Below are 18606 nucleotides of genomic sequence, written 5' to 3' on the forward strand. Positions count from 1 at the left end.
CAGATCACACTGGAGTAGTTAGGGATACTATGACAAAACTGAGGGAAGGCCTAGAAAAAAGACGAGAGGAAAGAGAATCACAACAAAGTTGGTATGAATCCTGGTTTAATCATTCTCCGTGGTTAACCACCCTAGTATCCACTATTGCAGGACCAGTAATACTATTGATTTTAGGACTAACCTTTGGACCATGTATATTTAATAAGATAATTGGAATTGTGAAAGGTAGACTAGAGGCAGCGCACCTAATGATGATGAAAACTAAATATGAACTTGTGAATCCGGAAGCTGTTTTGGAAGAGACACTAGCCCTGAGTTATGCAGAGCTTCAAAGATTTGATGAACAAAATAATAAAAAGGAAAAGGGGGGATTGTGATAAGTAAAACCCTGAGTTTGTTAATCAAATCTTGCTTGTATAAGACATGTGGAAAGTTTGGTTTTGGGTTTTTTTTTTTTCGCTGATGTATACCCACAAACATTGTGGGAAAATCGCTTGCAAGTGTTGAAACATTCCTTAGTTATCCAAAGACATGTGGGGGTCCGCTTGCAAGTATTGAAACATTCCTTAGTTATCTAAAGCCATGTGGGGGTAGGGACAGCCAAATATTCGGTAGAAGAAACAACTGAGTAACGGATAAAAGAAAAGGCGATTTCACAAGAACATGAGCGGGACCTAAGTCACCTAGAAGGCAGCTGAGGAAGACTTCGGCCTTCATCCCAGCAACCCCCAGGAGGCAGATTACGACCACCTAGCAACTGCCGGCGCAGGCGCACACACAATGCAAACGATACCAGCCAACACAGAAGCAGGGACTAGAGACTGTATAAGTAAGGGAACCCTTCTCCATTTTGCGCGCGCCGTTGGTAGAGTGGAAACTCCCCGGCCGCCCAGCGCTGTTTTGCTTACTGCTGCTTGCTCAAATAAATTGATTTAAATAGTCGGACTGGTTCCATTTCAATTATTGGACCACAAACTTATAACAGACTCCCTGGAGCAAAAACCTCAAGGAATCAAGTGGGAATAAACTTGGTAAAACTCCGTAGCTGAGCGTGCGGAAATCTCTTCTTCCCTTCTTGTCCAGACACAGCTTTGGTTCAGCACAGGCAAACTCCCTGTTGCGGGATCCACAAAGACAGTGTCTCGTGGATGCTTTATTTAAGAGACATATTAATAACCAGTTACAGTGTTAGAGGAAAAAATACATATCCAGAAGCCATCTGTTAATCTCTAAAACACCCCACGTATATAAATTATGATCTTTGTCGAGCACTTGGAGGTCTGCCCATTACAAACACAATACAAAAGTTCAGTATTTCACCATTTCAGCAACTCATCTGAGTCCTTGAGCACCGACGTGGGGAAAACACTACTTAAAACCCTCCCCCTGACGTGCAGGGTTTGCTTCAGCTTCTTGCAGAACTGGATCTTCAGTTCCTCCAGAAACACCTCTGTAAAGTTTCCGCATTCTGGTATTTCCCAGCTTTTGATCTTTCACCCCACAGACGTGTCCTTTGGCAGTGCCGAGTGTAGAACAGCCCAGAGGAAAACCCGGGAGCAAACCCCAGCTGTCCGAGGGGTTGCCGCAAAGAGCACGGCCTTTCCTCAGGGCTGAATTTAACGGGGTAACTTTATGGCAGTTTGGCTAGTAGTTACAACAGGCACGGGTTGGTAGGGAAGTGTGGCCAGGAGGGCTTCTGCCAACCTGGGAAAGGACGTACAACAAAGTGGAAACCATGGGTGTTCTCTTCTTTTGAGGGCGCAACGGTAACTTGTGCTGAATCTCGCTAAACCCGAGGCTATTGTACCTGGAAGAGCTGGGTGGGGCTGGTTAAAACTTGCAGCCGCCTGAGAGAGAGATGCAGGTCTGGCTCCGTGGCAGAGGGGTTTAGGGCATCAGCATCCCAGCGGGAAGACAGGAAATGCACCAGCCACCTCTCTCCCCTCCTCCCGACTGCTGGAGGTGCCTTCTGAGGACAGCAGTGAGGCCGGGCACTCAACTGTGAGGTCATCTGACGTACGAATGACCGTCTCTGAGGTCAGGCATTTGTTTCTTGCCTGACCACCACCAAGGGAGAGGGACCCCCGTTTGGTAACTGTGGCCCTCGCTAAACACAGACGAGGACAGGCACAACAAAAGCTGCAGGAATCATGAAAACAAATGCTCGTGCTGAATGCAATCAGGCTGGTTTCTGAAAAGGAAAGTGTGTCTGTGGTCCAAGAACGTGCACCAGCCCCACTGGCCCCATGCGGTTCAACCGTGTCCCCAGAGCAATATGGTTTGTCACAGCAGGATGGTGAAGAATTGATAAAAAGAGGGAGGAGGAGCAAAGAAAAACTACATCCAATTGAAAATTCATTAATTTCATTTACACATGAAATCACTTTATTTTCAGCAGTGAGTTAAATTTCCATTCCCACCCACAAAAATACTCAAAGAAAGAAATTATCCAACAGTTCACGTGTATTCAGGCAATCACAACAAAAAATGACAACAAAGAGGGGACTGTGTGAAAGGAGCAACAAATCAGTTCCCTTCTCTGACGGCGTAACACCTTGTCAAGGGCAGGTACCTGGATGTGGACTCCAGAAAGCCTCCACGCCCTCTCACCTGATGTTCCTGTAAGCAGGCTAATGGAGGTTAGTCTCGATCAAATTACTGACGGCTGATGGAAAACCACTCCCAGAGTCATGCTGGCGTCTCCTGTTATTTCTCCGCTGACACAGTGTCGTTTCTGAGGATCACCGTTCAGGAAAGATACACGGCATCTGGAGACTACGACTAAGAAGAATCAGGGTTTTGCAAAACATGGTCTCTGAAGAAGGATTAATCATAAGGTGAATGGAGTTGTTTGTTAAGGTCAGGAAGAGAAGGCAGGAGAGAGCTGTGTAAGGGCCTTTAAATATCTAAAAGGATGCTGCAAAGAAAAAGGGAATTGACTTCTCCCCGTGCACCGTGTTCAGGACAAGGAGGAATGGGCTTGAAATGAAGCAAAGGAAAGGCAGTTGAGGTGTTACGGAAGGAGAATTCAGAGGCAGTTTGAAACAGATCTATGGTATCATGAGTGAAGACGAGGAGAAGAAGGAGTTACAGTTTGCACCTCATAATGCAAGGAACAGCGAGCTTTAAAGGAAATGATCAGTTGGCAGATAGAAAAGAAACAAAGGGACGTGGTTCTTCACACCTCATGCAGTTGAGCTGTGGAACGGACTGCAGATGTGGCAGGTGCCAAGGGCAGGTAGACATTCTGTGCATTTAAAAGGCTGGATTGAATCCCGCCTAGCGTGAATTCCAGAATCACTTAAGTCACGCGTTTCTGAGCTCTTTACTTTCCACAGTAATTAAATCTGGCCTGCCTACCTGGCAGACATGAAAACCTCTCTGAAAGTTGGCCAGAAATGGTCTCGTGACACAAGAGGTTCTTTTTTGGAGGACTTGTGGGTAGCACCCTGAGGCTGGGCTTATCCTGAACTGACCCCTGTTGCTCTCCTGGGGGACCCCACGTGGTCCCCAACATTTTCAGACCAATTCAGAAGCACAAGTGACTTGAAAATAAATCCCGAGAGGTGCCTTAACCATTTCATATTAGATTTTCAGAAGAACCCTTCCCAACTGGGAGAGGGTGCCGTTTGGAGCAAATACACCAGTGTGCGCTGTGACTCTGTTGTAATGCAAGCTGGCAGAAGACATAAGGGAGGTGGTACGGAACTCAGTATTGCATGCAGGAGTGAGCACATCGTGTCAGTGCAACTCTTATTGAATAATGACAAAGACAAGAAAACTAAGACAAGAAAACTAATAAAAATTCCTCAGATCTTCATAGCCTCTCCTGAACGGGGGGTGCAGGGAGCCTGTCCCCCATGTCTGCAAGACACTTCTTCAAGGCAAAGGTGCGATGCCTTGCGAGGAGAACAGGAGAAAGCCAGTATACCAAATACTCTTACGTTTCATCTGGGGCAGCAGGTCTCACAGCAGGTGCCTTGGACAGAGACCAGCAGGTAACAGCCTCTTCCTCCCTTCGTACCTCCTTGGCACGGTGTCACATGACAGCATGGTGTCATGCTGACAGTTCACACGCAAGAACATGCAACACATTTCAGACACAGTGGATTTCGCTTCTCTTGGGCTTCCCTGGGTTTCTCATTGAAGAAAGCGCTTGGCATTCTTTCTTAAAACAAACCAAAGACCTTGTTCCAGAACAGGTTAACATCTTCTCCATTAGTTCTTCAGGATCGCGGCCTTTTAGTTTCCACTGTTAGTAAGCATGTTTACAAGATACAGGTGAGGCTGAGGGCTACAACAGAGCTTTCCTCTTAGCCTTTGTAAATGCCTAATTTGAAGGGATTTCAGAAAAGTACTTAGTCTCAGGAGCGTGAACTACTACAACTCTGTCTCCTCCAGCCTACAACTCCACAAGCTTTTGCCAGCCGACATCTGGCCAGGAATCCTTGTCCTTAGGAGTTCAGTCCTGATGGAGAGACCGTTTTGGCTCTGTCTTGGAGAAAGATGCAGTGAATCCGTAAATTCACTGGGAGGAGGCCAGAAGGGAGAGGACAAAGGTTTAGCTTGATCTGAGGTGGCTGATAAAGAGCTATATTATTTCTGTGCTCACAGAATAGGGCAATAACTTCACAGTCCATAACTGTGAAGAGCAGAGCGAGAGATACAGGTATGGTATCTCTTGGCTTTTGCTGTGAACCGAGAGAGAGAGAGAGAGAGAGAGAGAGAGAGAGAGAGAGCGAGCAGCTCTTCTAGAAGGGGACAGAGCAGTTAAAAGAGGTGTGTTATGGTAAGTTGGATGAAACAGGTGGGCAAAGCAGCCTGCCCTTTTTTGGGACTACCAGGAATGAAGTGAACCCTCCTGCTTGTATTGGGTTTGTGTGGCAAGGTTTTGGGGGGGCTATAGGGGTGGCTTCTGCGAGAAGCTGCTAGCAGCTTCCCCTATGTCCGATAAAGCCAATGCCAGCCGGCTCCAAGACAGACCCCCCGCTGGCCAAGGCCGAGCCCATCAGCGACAGCGGTAGCGCCTCTGAGATAACACATTTAAGAAGGGGAAGAAGTTCCTGCGCAGTAGCAATTGCAGCCGGAGAGAGGGGTGAGAATATGTGAGAGAAACAACTCTGCAGACACCAAGGTCAGTGAAGAAGGAGGGGGAGGAGGTGCTCCAGGTGCCAGAGCAGAGATTCCCCTGCAGCCCGTGGTGAAGACCCTGGTGAGGCAGGCTGTCCCCCTGCAGCCCACGGAGGGTTTACAGTGGAGCAGATATCCACCTGCAGCCTGTGGAGGACCCCACGCCGGAGCAGGGGGCTGCCCGAAGGAGGCTGTGACCCTGTGGAAAGCCCATGCTGGAGCAGGCTCCTGGCAGGACCTGTGGACCCATGGAAAGAGGAGCCCACGCTGGAGCAGGTTTGCTGGCAGGACTTGTGACCCTGCAGGGGACCCATGCTGGAGCAGTCTGTTCCTGAAGGACTGCACCCCGTGGAAGGGACCCATGCTGGAGCAGTTCATGAAGAACTGTAGCCTGTGGGAGGGACTCACGTTGCAGAAGCTCGTGGAGGACTGTCTCCCGTGGGAGGGACCCCACGCTGGAGCAGGGGAAGAGCGTGAGGAGTCCTCCCCCTGAGGAGGAAGGAGCGGCAGAAATAACGTGGGGTGAACTGACTGCAACCCCCATTCCCCATCCCCCTGCGCCACTCGGGGGGAGGAAGTAGAGAAAATCGGGAGTGAAGTTGAGCCCGGGAAGAAGGGAGGGGTGGGGGGAAGGTGTTTTTTTATGATTTGGTTTTATTTCTCATTATCCTGCTCTGATTTGACTGGTAATAAATTCAACTAATTTTTCTCCCCAAGTCGAGTCTGTCTCGCCCATGACGGTAACTGCCGAGTGATCTCCCTGTCCTTGTGTCGAGCCATGAGCCTTTCGTTCTATTTTCTCTCCCCTGTCCAGCTTAGGAGGGGAGTGATGGAGTGGCTTTGGCGGGCACCTGGCATCCAGCCAGGGTCAACCCACCACACTGCTGGAGGGAGGAAAGAGCAGAAGCTCTTGGCCAAGGCATGGGGGGTGCTCTGGGAACAGAAATGCGAGAGGCTGATCTCAGGGGGCTGTGGGTAGCTGTCTGGGTAAATTAGCAACAGAGGAAAGAAAAGATCAAAACCGAAATACCAAGAAGATCGAACACCTAACCCCAAGGGGTACTGACAACACAGGTCACAGACCCATGTGAAGAGTAAAGAAGAAAGAAAAGGGAAAATCAAAAGATGGAGGAGTATAAACCCTACAGACTTTTTCTTATGCTCATAGTTTAAGATGAAAGGCAGTGTTTGCCAGCCATTCTCAAGCTAGCTGTCATCCACCTACAATGAGACCCTTTTCAAACCTGTACCAGCTACACAAACTCTGGGGTCACGAATGCCGTACAGAAATCTAGCACATGTCCAAAAAAATCCCTGCCTCAGCTGTGCAGATGAACTGTCTCTCTACTTGCACAGATGTGCAAGCTCATCTGCTTGCACAGATGAAGGAAAAGTATTCAAAAGAATTTATATAAAGAACATATTCATTATATGTTTTTCTTGTCAGTTGTCAGCAAAAGGTTCAGGTCACTCTATTCACCACTGAGACACTATTTGTGAAATAAACTCATCATTTATTCTCAGCCTGGAGTTGGTTCCCTGGCAATTCATTGTAAAGATAATGGTCCAATATTCAAGCTGCAGCAGTGTCTTTTCATCAGAAAGCACTCCTCTGGGGCACCGCGCTGAAGCAATCCAAAAAATCCAGGTGTTCCAAAAAGAAATCTATCCTTTAAGGGCTTGCCAAAAAAAAAAATGGTGAAGCTCTTCAAAAGGCCCTAAGGTGGAGAGCCCTTAAAAAGCCGCAGGGCGGAGAGCTTCCAAAAAGCATCAGTGTGGAGAGCTCTAAAAATGTCCAGGGGTGGAGTGCTCCCAAAAAGCCCTGCACTGCAGTGGTACGAAATAAAAAAAGTGGTGAACAGCTCCCAAAAAACCAAGCCCTGATGTAATCCACGAGCTCTGCGAGGTGATGAACTCCTCCAAGGTGGGTAGTTGATGCACTCCTCAAAGGCTGAGCGGAGAAGGACTCCTCCAAGGCTGTGCGGTGAAGCACTCGCTCCGGGGCAACGTGGTGAAGTACTCCTCGGGGCTCCGCGCTGAAGTAATCCAAAATTCCACGTGTTGTAGACTTCCAGGAAAAAATCGATCCTCTCAGCGCTCGCTAAAAAGAAAAATGGTGAAGCGCTTCAAAAAGCCCTCAGGTGGAGAGCCTTCAAAAGCCCAGAGCGGAGAGCTTCCAAAAAGCACCACTGTGGAGAGCTCCAAAAGTGTCCCACAGGGGACTGCTCCCAAAAAAACCCATGCCGGAGAGGTACAAAAAGAAAAAAAGTGGTGAACAGCTCCCAAAAAACAAACCCTGATGTAATCCGCGAGCTCTGCCAGGTGATGCACTCCTCCAAGGTGGGTAGTTGATGCACTCCTCAAAGGCTGAGCGGAGAAGGACTCCTCCAAGGCTGTGCGCTGAAGCACTCCTCCGGGGCAGCGTAAGGAAGCACTCCTCGGGGCAACGCGGTGAAGTAATCCAAAAATCCACGTGTTGTAGACTTCCAGAAAGAAATCGATCCTCTCAGCGCTCACCAAAAAGAAAATGGTGAAGCGCTTCAAAAAGCCCTAAGGTGGAGAGCCCTTCAAAAGCCCAGGGCGGAGAGCTTCCAAAAAGCACCACTGTGGAGAGCTCCAAAAGTGTCCCACAGGGGACTGCTCCCAAAAAAACCCATGCCGGAGAGGTACAAAAAAAAAAAAGTGGTGAACAGCTCCCAAAAAACAAACCCTGATGTAATCCGCGAGCTCTGCCAGGTGATGCACTCCTCCAAGGTGGGTAGTTGATGCACTCCTCAAAGGCTGAGCGGAGAAGGACTCCTCCAAGGCTGTGCGCTGAAGCACTCCTCCGGGGCAACGTGGTGAAGCACTCCTCGGGGCACCGCGCTGAAGTAATCCAAAAATTCCACGTGTTGTAGACTTCCAGAAAGAAATCGATCCTCTCAGCGCTCACCAAAAAGAAAAATGGTGAAGCGCTTCAAAAAGCCCTAAGATGGTGAGCCCTTAAAAAGCCCCAGGCGGAGAGCTTCCAAAAAGCACCACTGTGGAGAGCTCCAAAAGTGTCCCACAGGGGACTGCTCCCAAAAAAACCCATGCCGGAGAGGTACAAAAAGAAAAAAAGAGGTGAACAGCTCCCAAAAAACCAAACCCTGATGTACTCCACGAGCTCTGCCAGGTGATGCACTCCTCCAAGGTGGGTAGTTGATGCACTCCTCAAAGGCTGAGCGGAGAAGGACTCCTCCAAGGCTGTGCGGTGGAGCACACCTCCAAGCTCGCGCAGTGACGCACTCCTCCTGGGCAGCGTGAGGAAGCATTCCTCCGAGGACCGCAGTGAACAATCCAAACATTCCAGCTGCGGTAGAATTCCAGGAAAAAACAATCCTGCAGGGCTCCTAAAAAAAAAAAAAAAAAAAAAGATGAAGTGCTTCAAAAAGCCCTAAGGTGGAGAGCTCTCAAAAAGCTCTCAGGTGAAGAGGTATGAAAAAGAAAAAGTGGTGAACAGCTCCCAGAAAACAAACCCTGATGTAATCCGCGAGCTCTGCCAGGTGATGCACTCCTCCAAGGTGGGTAGTTGATGCACTCCTCAAAGGCTGAGCGGAGAAGGACTCCTCCAAGGCTGTGCGCTGAAGCACTCCTCCGGGGCAGCGTAAGGAAGCACTCCTCCCAGGACGCGCAGTGAGTAATCCAAAAATTCCAGCGGCAGTAGAATTCCAGGAAAAAAACAATCCCGCAAGGGCTCCAAAAAAGGAAAATGGGGAGAGCTCTCAAAAAGCCCGAAGGTGGAGAGCTCTTAAAAAGCCACAGGGTGGAGAGCTTCCAGAAAGCACCAGTGTGGAGAGCTCCAAAAGTGTCCACAGGGGACTGCTCCCAAAAAAACCCATGCAGGAGAGGTACAAAAAGAAAAAAAGAGGTGAACAGCTCCCAAAAAAACCAAACCCTGATGTAATCCGCGAGCTCTGCCAGGTGATGCACTCCTCCAAGGTGGGTAGTTGATGCACTCCTCAAAGGCTGAGCGGAGAAGGACTCCTCCAAGGCTGTGCAGTGAAGCACTCCTCCGGGGCAACGTGGTGAAGTACTCCTCGGGGGCACCGCGCTGAAGTAATCCAAAAATTCACGTGTTGTAGACTTCCAGAAAGAAATCGATCCTCTCAGCGCTCGCCAAAAAGAAAAATGGTGAAGCGCTTCAAAAAGCCCTAAGGTGGTGAGCCCTTAAAAGCCCAGGGCGGAGAGCTTCCAAAAAGCACCACTGTGGAGAGCTCCAAAAGTGTCCCACAGGGGACTGCTCCCAAAAAAACCCATGCCGGAGAGGTACAAAAAGAAAAAAAGAGGTGAACAGCTCCCAAAAAAACAAACCCTGATGTAATCCGCGAGCTCTGCCAGGTGATGCACTCCTCCAAGGTGGGTAGTTGATGCACTCCTCAAAGGCTGAGCGGAGAAGGACTCCTCCAAGGCTGTGCGCTGAAGCACAACTCCAGCTCACGCAGTGACGCACTCCTCCTGGGCAGCGTGAGGAAGCATTCCTCCGAGGACGCGCAGTGAACAATCCAAACATTCCAGCTGTGGTAGAATTCCAGGAAAAAACAATCCTGCAAGGGCTCCTAAAAAAGGAAAATGGGGAGAGCTCTCAAAAAGCCCGAAGGTGGAGAGCTCTTAAAAAGCCACAGGGTGGAGAGCTTCCAGAAAGCACCAGTGTGGAGAGCTCCAAAAGATTCCCGGGTGCACAGCTCCCAAAAAAACCCATGCTGGAGAGGTACGAAAAAAACAGTGCTGAACACCTGCCAAAAAAAAAACCCTGGATGTACTCCACGAGCTCTGCCAGGTGATGCACTCCTCCAAGGTGGGTAGTTGATGCACTCCTCAAAGGCTGAGCGGAGAAGGACTCCTCCAAGGCTGTGCGGTGAGCACACTCCAAGCTCGCGGGACGCACCCTGGAGCGTGAGGAAGCACTCCTCCGAGGACGCGCAGTGAATAATCCAAACATTCCAGCGGCGGTAGAATTCCAGGAAAAAAACAATCCCGCAAGGGCTCCAAAAAAGGAAAATGGGAGAGCTCTCAAAAAGCCCGAAGGTGGAGAGCTCTTAAAAAGCCACAGGGTGGAGAGCTTCCAGAAAGCACCACTGTGGAGAGCTCCAAAAGATTCCCGGGTGCACAGCTCCCAAAAAAACCCATGCTGGAGAGGTACGAAAAAAAAACAGTGCTGAACAGCTGCCAAAAAAAAAACCTGATGTACTCCACGAGCTCTGCCAGGTGATGCACTCCTCCAAGGTGGGTAGTTGATGCACTCCTCAAAGGCTGAGCGGAGAAGGACTCCTTCAAGGCTGTGCGTGAAGCACTCCTCCGGGGCAACGTGGTGAAGTACTCCTCGGGGGCACCGCGCTGAAGTAATCCAAAAAATCCAGGTGTTGTAGACTTCCAGAAAGAAATCGATCCTCTCAGCGCTCGCCAAAAAGAAAAATGGTGAAGCGCTTCAAAAAGCCCTAAGGTGGAGAGCCCTTCAAAAGCCCAGGGCGGAGAGCTTCCAAAAAGCACCACTGTGGAGAGCTCCAAAAGTGTCCCACAGTGGACTGCTCCCAAAAAAACCCATGCCGGAGAGGTACAAAAAGAAAAAAAGAGGTGAACAGCTCCCAAAAAACAAACCCTGATGTAATCCACGAGCTCTGCCAGGTGATGCACTCCTCCAAGGTGGGTAGTTGATGCACTCCTCAAAGGCTGAGCGGAGAAGGACTCCTCCAAGGCTGTGCGCTGAAGCACTCCTCCGGGGCAACGTGGTGAAGTACTCCTCGGGGGCACCGCGCTGAAGTAATCCAAAAAATCCAGGTGGTGTAGACTTCCAGAAAGAAATCGATCCTCTCAGCGCTCGCCAAAAAGAAAAATGGTGAAGCGCTTCAAAAAGCCCTAAGATGGTGAGCCCTTAAAAAGCCCAGGGCGGAGAGCTTCCAAAAAGCACCACTGTGGAGAGCTCCAAAAGTGTCCCACAGGGGACTGCTCCCAAAAAAACCCATGCCGGAGAGGTACAAAAAGAAAAAAAGAGGTGAACAGCTCCCAAAAAACCAAACCCTGATGTAATCCACGAGCTCTGCCAGGTGATGCACTCCTCCAAGGTGGGTAGTTGATGCACTCCTCAAAGGCTGAGCGGAGAAGGACTCCTCCAAGGCTGTGCGCTGAAGCACTCCTCCGGGGCAGCGTAAGGAAGCACTCCTCCAGGACGCGCAGTGAGTAATCCAAACATTCCAGCGGCGGTAGAATTCCAGGAAAAAAACAATCCCGCAAGGGCTCCAAAAAAGGAAAATGGGGAGAGCTCTCAAAAAGCCCGAAGGTGGAGAGCTCTTAAAAAGCCCAGGGCGGAGAGCTTCCAGAAAGCACCAGTGTGGAGAGCTCCAAAAGTGTCCCAGGGGACTGCTCCCAAAAAGCCCTGCGCTGCAGAGGTAAAACAAAAAAAAAAAGTGGTGAACATCTCCCAAAAAACCAAACCCTGATGTAATCCACGAGCTCTGCCAGGTGATGCACTCCTCCAAGGTGGGTAGTTGATGCACTCCTCAAAGGCTGAGCGGAGAAGGACTCCTCAAGGCTGTGCGGTGAAGCACTCCTCCGGGGCAACGTGGTGAAGTACTCCTCGGGGGCACCGCGCTGAAGTAATCCAAAAAATCCAGGTGGTGTAGACTTCCAGAAAGAAATCGATCCTCTCAGCGCTCGCCAAAAAGAAAAATGGTGAAGCGCTTCAAAAAGCCCTCAGGTGGAGAGCCCTTCAAAAGCCCCAGGGCGGAGAGCTTCCAAAAAGCACCACTGTGGAGAGCTCCAAAAGTGTCCCACAGTGGACTGCTCCCAAAAAAACCCATGCCAGGGAGGTACAAAAAGAAAAAAAGAGGTGAACAGCTCCCAGAAAACCAAACCCTGATGTAATCCACGAGCTCTGCCAGGTGATGCACTCCTCCAAGGTGGGTAGTTGATGCACTCCTCAAAGGCTGAGCGGAGAAGGACTCCTCCAAGGCTGTGCGGTGGAGCACACCTCCAAGCTCGCGCAGTGACGCACTGTCCTGGGCAGCGTGAGGAAGCATTCCTCCGAGGACGCGCAGCGAACAATCCAAACATTCCAGCTGTGGTAGAATTCCAGGGAAAAAACAATCCTGCAAGGGCTCCTAAAAAAAAAAAAAAAAAAAAAAAAAAGATGAAGTGCTTCAAAAAGCCCTAAGGTGGAGAGCTCTCAAAAAGCTCTCAGGTGGAGAGGTACGAAAAAGAAAAAGTGGTGAACAGCTCCCAAAAAAACAAACCCTGATGTAATCCGCGAGCTCTGCCAGGTGATGCACTCCTCCAAGGTGGGTAGTTGATGCACTCCCAAAGGCTGAGCGGAGAAGGACTCCTCCAAGGCTGTGCGCTGAAGCACTCCTCCGGGGCAGCGTAAGGAAGCACTCCTCCCAGGACGCGCAGTGAGTAATCCAAACATTCCAGCGGCGGTAGAATCCAGGAAAAAAACAATCCCGCAAGGGCTCCAAAAAAGGAAAATGGGGAGAGCTCTCAAAAAGACCGAAGGTGGAGAGCTCTTAAAAAGCCACAGGGTGGAGAGCTTCCAGAAAGCACCACTGTGGAGAGCTCCAAAAGATTCCCGGGGTGCACAGCTCCCAAAAAAACCCATGCTGGAGAGGTACGAAAAAAACAGTGCTGAACACCTGCCAAAAAAAAAAACCCGGATGTACTCCACGAGCTCTGCCAGGTGATGAACTCCTCCAAGGTAGGTAGTTGATGCACTCCTCAAAGGCTGAGCGGAGAAGGACTCCTCCAAGGCTGTGCAGTGAAGCACTCCTCCGGGGCAACGTGGTGAAGTACTCCTCGGGGGCACCGCGCTGAAGTAATCCAAAAAATCCACGTGTTGTAGACTTCCAGAAAGAAATCGATCCTCTCAGCGCTCGCCAAAAAGAAAAATGGTGAAGCGCTTCAAAAAGCCCTCAGGTGGAGAGCCCTTCAAAAGCCCCAGGGCGGAGAGCTTCCAAAAAGCACCACTGTGGAGAGCTCCAAAAGCGTCCCACAGGGGACTGCTCCCAAAAAAACCCATGCCAGGGAGGTACAAAAAAAAAAAAAAAAAGAGGTGAACAGCTCCCAAAAAACCAAACCCTGATGTAATCCGCGAGCTCTGCCAGGTGATGCACTCCTCCAAGGTGGGTAGTTGATGCACTCCTCAAAGGCTGAGCGGAGAAGGACTCCTCCAAGGCTGTGCGCTGAAGCACTCCTCCGGGGCAGCGTAAGGAAGCACTCCTCCAGGACGCGCAGTGAGTAATCCAAACATTCCAGCGGCGGTAGAATTCCAGGAAAAAAACAATCCCGCAAGGGCTCCAAAAAAGGAAAATGGGGAGAGCTCTCAAAAAGCCCGAAGGTGGAGAGCTCTTAAAAAGCCCCAGGGCGGAGAGCTTCCAGAAAGCACCAGTGTGGAGAGCTCCAAAAGTGTCCCACAGGGGACTGCTCCCAAAAAGCCCTGCGCTGCAGAGGTAAAACAAAAAAAAAAAAGTGGTGAACATCTCCCAAAAAACCAAACCCTGATGTAATCCACGAGCTCTGCCAGGTGATGCACTCCTCCAAGGTGGGTAGTTGATGCACTCCTCAAAGGCTGAGCGGAGAAGGACTCCTCCAAGGCTGTGCGCTGAAGCACTCCTCCGGGGCAACGTGGTGAAGCACTCCTGGGGGCACCGCGCTGAAGTAATCCAAAAAATCCAGGTGTGTAGACTTCCAGAAAGAAATCGATCCTCTCAGCGCTCGCCAAAAAGAAAAATGGTGAAGCGCTTCAAAAAGCCCTCAGGTGGAGAGCCCTTCAAAAGCCCCAGGGCGGAGAGCTTCCAAAAAGCACCACTGTGGAGAGCTCCAAAAGTGTCCCACAGGGGACTGCTCCCAAAAAAACCCATGCCAGGGAGGTACAAAAAGAAAAAAAGAGGTGAACAGCTCCCAGAAAAACCAAACCCTGATGTAATCCACGAGCTCTGCCAGGTGATGCACTCCTCCAAGGTGGGTAGTTGATGCACTCCTCAAAGGCTGAGCGGAGAAGGACTCCTCCAAGGCTGTGCGGTGGAGCACACCTCCAAGCTCGCGCAGTGACGCACTCCTCCTGGGCAGCGTGAGGAAGCATTCCTCCGAGGACGCGCAGCGAACAATCCAAACATTCCAGCTGTGGTAGAATTCCAGGGAAAAAACAATCCTGCAGGGGCTCCTGGAAAAAAAAAAAAAAAAAAAAAAAAATATGAAGTGCTTCAAAAAGCCCTAAGGTGGAGAGATCTCAAAAAGCTCTCAGGTGGAGAGGTACGAAAAAGAAAAAGTGGTGAACAGCTCCCAAAAAAACAAACCCTGATGTAATCCGCGAGCTCTGCCAGGTGATGCACTCCTCCAAGGTGGGTAGTTGATGCACTCCTCAAAGGCTGAGCGGAGAAGGACTCCTCCAAGGCTGTGCGCTGAAGCACTCCTCCGGGGCAGCGTAAGGAAGCACTCCTCCCAGGACGCGCAGTGAGTAATCCAAACATTCCAGCGGCGGTAGAATTCCAGGAAAAAAACAATCCCGCAAGGGCTCCAAAAAAGGAAAATGGGGAGAGCTCTCAAAAAGCCTCAGGTGGAGAGCCTTCAAAAGCCCCAGGGCGGAGAGCTTCCAAAAAGCACCACTGTGGAGAGCTCCAAAAGCGTCCCACAGGGGACTGCTCCCAAAAAAACCCATGCCAGGGAGGTACAAAAAAAAAAAAAAAAAAGAGGTGAACAGCTCCCAAAAAAACCAAACCCTGATGTAATCCGCGAGCTCTGCCAGGTGATGCACTCCTCCAAGGTGGGTAGTTGATGCACTCCTCAAAGGCTGAGCGGAGAAGGACTCCTCCAAGGCTGTGCGCTGAAGCACTCCTCCGGGGCAACGTGGTGAAGCACTCCTCGGGCACGCGCGTGAAGTAATCCAAAAATCCAGCGTGGTAGACTTCCAGAAAAAACAATCCCTCAGCGCTCCCAAAAAGAAAATGGGGAAGCGCTTCAAAAAGCCCGAAGGTGGAGAGCTCTTAAAAGCCCCAGGCGGAGAGCTTCCAAAAAGCACCACTGTGGAGAGCTCCAAAAGTGTCCCACAGGGACTGCTCCCAAAAAAACCCTGCGCTGCAGAGGTAAACAAAAAAAAAAAAGTGGTGAACATCTCCCAAAAAACCAAACCCTGATGTAATCCACGAGCTCTGCCAGGTGATGCACTCCTCCAAGGTGGGTAGTTGATGCACTCCTCAAAGGCTGAGCGGAGAAGGACTCCTCCAAGGCTGTGCGCTGAAGCACTCCTCCGGGCAACGTGGTGAAGCACTCCTTGGGGCACCGCGCTGAAGTAATCCAAAAATCCAGGTGGTGTAGACTTCCAGAAAGAAATCGATCCTCTCAGCGCTCGCCAAAAAGAAAATGGTGAAGCGCTTCAAAAAGCCCTCAGGTGGAGAGCCCTTCAAAAGCCCCAGGGCGGAGAGCTTCCAAAAAGCACCACTGTGGAGAGCTCCAAAAGTGTCCCACAGGGGACTGCTCCCAAAAAAACCCATGCCAGGGAGGTACAAAAAGAAAAAAAAGAGGTGAACAGCTCCCAGAAAACCAAACCCTGATGTAATCCACGAGCTCTGCCAGGTGATGCACTCCTCCAAGGTGGGTAGTTGATGCACTCCTCAAAGGCTGAGCGGAGAAGGACTCCTCCAAGGCTGTGCGGTGGAGCACACCTCCAAGCTCGCGCAGTGACGCACTTTCCTGGCAGCGTGAGGAAGCATTCCTCCGAGGACGCGCAGCGAACAATCCAAACATTCCAGCTGTGGTAGAATTCCAGGGAAAAAACAATCCTGCAAGGCTCCTAAAAAAAAAAAAAAAAAAAAAAAAAAAAAAAATGAAGTGCTTCAAAAAGCCCTAAGGTGGAGAGCTCTCAAAAAGCTCTCAGGTGGAGAGGTACGAAAAAGAAAAAGTGGTGAACAGCTCCCAAAAAAACAAACCCTGATGTAATCCGCGAGCTCTGCCAGGTGATGCACTCCTCCAAGGTGGGTAGTTGATGCACTCCTCAAAGGCTGAGCGGAGAAGGACTCCTCCAAGGCTGTGCGCTGAAGCACTCCTCCGGGCAGCGTAAGGAAGCACTCCTCCCAGGACGCGCAGTGAGTAATCCAAACATTCCAGCGGCGGTAGAATTCCAGGAAAAAAACAATCCCGCAAGGGCTCCAAAAAAGGAAAATGGGGAGAGCTCTCAAAAAGCCCGAAGGTGGAGAGCTCTTAAAAAGCCACAGGGTGGAGAGCTTCCAGAAAGCACCAGTGTGGAGAGCTCCAAAAGTGTCCCGCAGGGGACTGCTCCCAAAAAAACCCTGCGCTGCAGAGGTACAAAAAAAAAAAAGTGTGAACAGCTCCCAAAAAAACAACCCTGATGTACTCCACGAGCTCTGCCAGGTGATGCACTCCTCCAAGGTGGGTAGTTGATGCACTCCTCAAAGGCTGAGCGGAGAAGGACTCCTCCAAGGCTGTGCGCTGAAGCACTCCTCCGGGGCAACGTGGTGAAGCACTCCTCGGGGGCACCGCGCTGAAGTAATCCAAAAATCCAGGTGTGTAGACTTCCAGAAAGAAATCGATCCTCTCAAGCGCTCCAAAAAGAAAATGGTGAAGCGCTTCAAAAAGCCCTCAGGTGGAGAGCCTTCAAAAGCCCCAGGGCGGAGAGCTTCCAAAAAGCACCACTGTGGAGAGCTCCAAAAGTGCCCACAGTGGACTGCTCCCAAAAAACATGCCAGGGAGGTAAAAAAAAAAAAAAAAGAGGTGAACACTCCCAAAAAACCAAACCCTGATGTAATCCACGAGCTCTGCCAGGTGATGCACTCCTCCAAGGTGGGTAGTTGATGCACTCCTCAAAGGCTGAGCGGAGAAGGACTCCTTCAAGGCTGTGCGCTGAAGCACTTCTCCGGGGCAACGTGTGAAGCACTCCTCGGGGGCACCGCAGTGAAGTAATCCAAAAAATCCAGGTGGTAGACTTCCAGAAAGAAACGAATCCTCTCAGCGCTCGCCAAAAGGAAAATGGGTGAAGCTCTCAAAAAGCCCTCAGGTGGAGAGCCTTCAAAAAGCCCAGGGCGGAGAGCTTTCCAAAAAAGCACCACTGTGGAGAGCTCCAAAAGTGTCCCACAGGGGACTGCTCCAAAAAAACCCTGCCAGGAGAGGTACAAAAAGAAAAAAAAGAGGTGAACAGCTCCCAGAAAACAAACCCTGATGTAATCCACGAGCTCTGCCAGGTGATGCACTCCTCCAAGGTGGGTAGTTGATGCACTCCTCAAAGGCTGAGCGGAGAAGGACTCCTCCAAGGCTGTGCGTGAAGCACACCTCCAAGCTCGCGCAGTGACGCACTCCTCCTGGGCAGCGTGAGGAAGCATTCCTCCGAGGACGCGCAGCGAACAATCAAACATTCCAGCTGTGGTAGAATTCCAGGGAAAAAACAATCCTGCAGGGGCTCCTGGAAAAAAAAAAAAAAAAAAAAAAAAAAAAGATGAAGTGCTTCAAAAAGCCCTAAGGTGGAGAGCTCTCAAAAAGCTCTCAGGTGGAGAGGTACGAAAAAGAAAAAGTGGTGAACAGCTCCCAAAAAACAAACCCTGATGTAATCCGCGAGCTCTGCCAGGTGATGCACTCCTCCAAGGTGGGTAGTTGATGCACTCCCAAAGGCTGAGCGGAGAAGGACTCCTCCAAGGCTGTGCGCTGAAGCACTCCTCCGGAGGCAGCGTAAGGAAGCACTCCTCCCAGGACGCGCAGTGAGTAATCCAAACATCCAGCGCGGTAGAATTCCAGGAAAAAAACAATCCCGCAAGGGCTCCAAAAAAAGGAAAATGGGGAGAGCTCTCAAAAAGCCCGAAGGTGGAGAGCTCTTAAAAAGCCACAGGGTGGAGAGCTTCCAGAAAGCACCAGTGTGGAGAGCTCCAAAAGTTCCCGGGGTGCACAGCTCCCAAAAAACCATGCTGGAGAGGTACGAAAAAAACAGTGCTGAACACTGCCAAAAAAAAACCGGATGTAACTCACGAGCTCTGCCAGGTGATGCACTCCTCCAAGGTGGGTAGTTGATGCACTCCTCAAAGGCTGAGCGGAGAAGGACTCCTCCAAGGCTGTGGTGAAGCACTCCTCCGGGGCAACGTGGTGAAGTACTCCTCGGGGGCACCGCGCTGAAGTATCCAAAAAATCCACGTGTTGTAGACTTCCAGAAAGAAATCGATCCTCTCAGCGCTCGCAAAAGAAAATGGTGAAGCGCTTCAAAAAGCCCTCAGGTGGAGAGCCCTTAAAAAGCCCCAGGGCGGAGAGTTCCAAAAAGCACCACTGTGGAGAGCTCCAAAAGCGTCCACAGGGGACTGCTCCCAAAAAAACCCATGCCGGGAGAGGTACAAAAAAAAAAAGTGGTGAACAGCTCCCAAAAAACCAAACCCTGATGTAATCCGCGAGCTCTGCCAGGTGATGCACTCCTCCAAGGTGGGTAGTTGATGCACTCCTCAAAGGATGAGCGGAGAAGGACTCCTCCAAGGCTGTGCG

The 18606-nt window shown here is 50.5% G+C and overlaps 1 long non-coding RNA gene across 1 annotated transcript in view; it reads left to right on the forward strand.

Moving 5' to 3' along the window:
* The window catches only part of LOC127029001 (uncharacterized), a 16122-nt gene extending 3040 nt beyond the window's left edge, over positions 1 to 13082 (forward strand). The window contains exon 3 of the long non-coding RNA XR_007768105.1: positions 12818 to 13082. This is a non-coding gene — a long non-coding RNA (uncharacterized LOC127029001). The remainder of the gene's footprint in view (positions 1 to 12817) is intronic.
* Positions 13083 to 18606: the final 5524 nt, after the last annotated feature.

This window comes from Gymnogyps californianus, unplaced genomic scaffold (assembly GCF_018139145.2).
Source record: "Gymnogyps californianus isolate 813 unplaced genomic scaffold, ASM1813914v2 HiC_scaffold_59, whole genome shotgun sequence".
NCBI lineage: Eukaryota > Metazoa > Chordata > Aves > Accipitriformes > Cathartidae > Gymnogyps > Gymnogyps californianus.